The sequence below is a fragment of the Pteropus vampyrus genome, unplaced genomic scaffold, assembly GCF_000151845.1.
Source record: "Pteropus vampyrus isolate Shadow unplaced genomic scaffold, Pvam_2.0 Scaffold139, whole genome shotgun sequence".
Taxonomy (NCBI): domain Eukaryota; kingdom Metazoa; phylum Chordata; class Mammalia; order Chiroptera; family Pteropodidae; genus Pteropus; species Pteropus vampyrus.
In genome coordinates this window covers 1,196,591-1,199,043 of record NW_011888920.1, presented here as the reverse complement: position 1 = coordinate 1,199,043, position 2,453 = coordinate 1,196,591, and the positions used below count along the sequence as shown (strand labels likewise).

General features: G+C 37.7%; 1 pseudogene; it reads right to left on the bottom strand.

Moving 5' to 3' along the window:
- Positions 1-500: 500 nt before the first annotated feature.
- LOC105297470 lies at positions 501-1,854 on the bottom strand (annotated as a pseudogene).
- Positions 1,855-2,453: the final 599 nt, after the last annotated feature.

The following is a 2,453-nucleotide window of genomic DNA, read 5'->3' as shown; positions in this document are numbered from 1 at the left end:
ACAACATTGTAAGAGTATTTAATACCACTTAGTTGTACCTTTACAAATAGTTAAATTAAAATGGTAAATTGTATGTTATGTATATTTTGCCATAATAAAACATTTTAAAATTGTATTTTAAAAATCACGCATAATGTTTGTGATTTCTTATTTTAAAGAACACTTTTAAAGAATGGGCCAACTATTAATCCCAATTAAGTCAAATAAAAAGGCTTCTACATTTTATTTATTTTTTTTGTGTGAACATGGTAGTGAATTTCCTTTAATCAAAGACAACCACGACAAATTCATTAACTATCTATTGAAAGCTACATTTTACTAAAAGCCATTTGTCTTTAAAAATGTTTAATCATACAATATATATAATACATGCTGCTCTCCTTTTTGGATTTCACTATCCACTTGAGTGCCGTGGCTGGCGTCAAACACTTAGCTCGAAGATCTCAAAGGTCTTCACCATCTCCTCTCAGTCACAATAACTCAAAGCTATAATTCCTTGATTTCTAATTTGGGTGTTTTGGGTCGATGACCTCACTTTCTTCATTAACATTAATAGGCTCTATCATTGGCCGTCGGTCTTGGTCAAGTTTTATCCTTGCAAAACCATCCCTTATAATGAAGGAAACATGAAGGATGTTTTCCATGGTATGGGGGAAAGAGTATGGATCAACCACAAAGTCATCGAAGGACATAGGGGTATCAGGATCTTCTCGAAAATATGTTTGCAATAATCTCGAGATTCTTTCTACTTTTTCTGTTGCTTCTTGACGAGATTCTTGCATTCTTTTTAACTGGGCAGGCATTTCCCACTGCTCTTCTATCATACGAACTTTTCTTAGACGATCAGTTGGTGGCTCTGGCACAGGGAATTCTCCTTGTATTGAATTCAACAGAAAGTGGAATGTATGGGTTTTATTACAGGTGATGTCTGTTGTTTTGCTTGATATTTTCCAGGAGTCATAGACTATGAATTTAAAATCAGAACTATCTTCATCACGGATAAGTTCTTCGGCTTCTAGTGGATTTACACTCATGTGTCAGTAGAGTTTCAACATGGCAACATATCAAACGACTTCGGATCAGAATGCAATTGCTTTGCTTTTTCTTTGCCCAAATCTGAAACAAGAAAGTGAGCATCCAGGACTGCTTCTCTAGCTCGGGACACACTTCATCGGGATACTTCGAGGACCTCCGATAATTCGTTGCCGGCATTCAGTCTAGCCTGGTCCTAACGGGGGATCCGGCAGCACAGATAGTGGTAGGGCTCCTTCTCCAAGCTCGCCGGTCTGCCATCTCGTCCCTGAATCCGATGGCTCTTTCTCCTCCAAGCTCGGGCGCTCCGGGTCCCTGCGCTCGGGTGCGGCGCCGCAGCAGGACGCAGGCGACAGCGGGGACCGCGAACCTGAGCTGGAGCTGGTGCGATCCCGGTGCGGGTCGCGGCCCCAGCCCTCAAAAGGCTGTCTCAAAAGGCTTCTACATTTTAAATGCCACTACTGAAAACTACTGTGTCCAGAAATCAAGGAAATGAGTAAGAATTCAGAGGAAATTATGTTCAAGAACGAAAGTATGTAGTTTTAACTGGAAAGTCCCTTAGGCTAGAGACCAAAACATGTTATTGAAAAGTGATATGCTACAAATTATGTCAATAAATAAATATCACTGTGTTTTCATCTTTTTGATGGAATTAATCTAGTTTGTTGTCCAGTATAATAGAGTATGACATAATATAATCAACCCCTCTGACTTGTTTTTATTTGTTTCCTCCTATATTCTTATGAAACATTATTTAACATATTAACTAACCTTAAACAGAATGCTCTTTGGATGAGATATTCTTAAAAAGATACTAATCATATCGTTTTATACCACACATCTATTCCTTTTTAAGAGAACTCTGATTTTGTTTGGATTAGTAATATGATCATCTCAAATCTTGAATTTCCAGCCTTTTACGTGGAGGACTGGCCATGTGACACAATCTAGTGAGGTAGGTAGAGAGACTTTCAGGAAAGTGCAGTTTCCTCATATAAGACCATTTCTTCCTCCTGGTGGCAGAAATAAAATTGGAAGTAGTTGTGCCATTTTGTTGCCATAAAATGATCATGAGCATAAATCCACACACTAAGAATAGCAGAGAAGAGAAAAGGAGACTGAGGAATGTGGATAATGTAGCTCCAATGCACAGCCCTAGATTTTACACCCCTAAACTTCTTGTTATGGGAGTAACAATAACTCTTACTAAGTCCCATGGTCTGATCTCTATGACATGTAGCTGAATCTAATTTTGAATCAGTTATGGATCCTTTAAATTTTATTTTTAAATTCTACTAAAGTTGTGGCAGCTTCTGAGAAGTTGAACTATAGATTAGGAAAAGAAATTGCAAAATAAATCCTCTGACAAAAAGCCAAAATAAAAAAATAAACACTTGAGGCTTTAAAAATAAGCTAAAGAA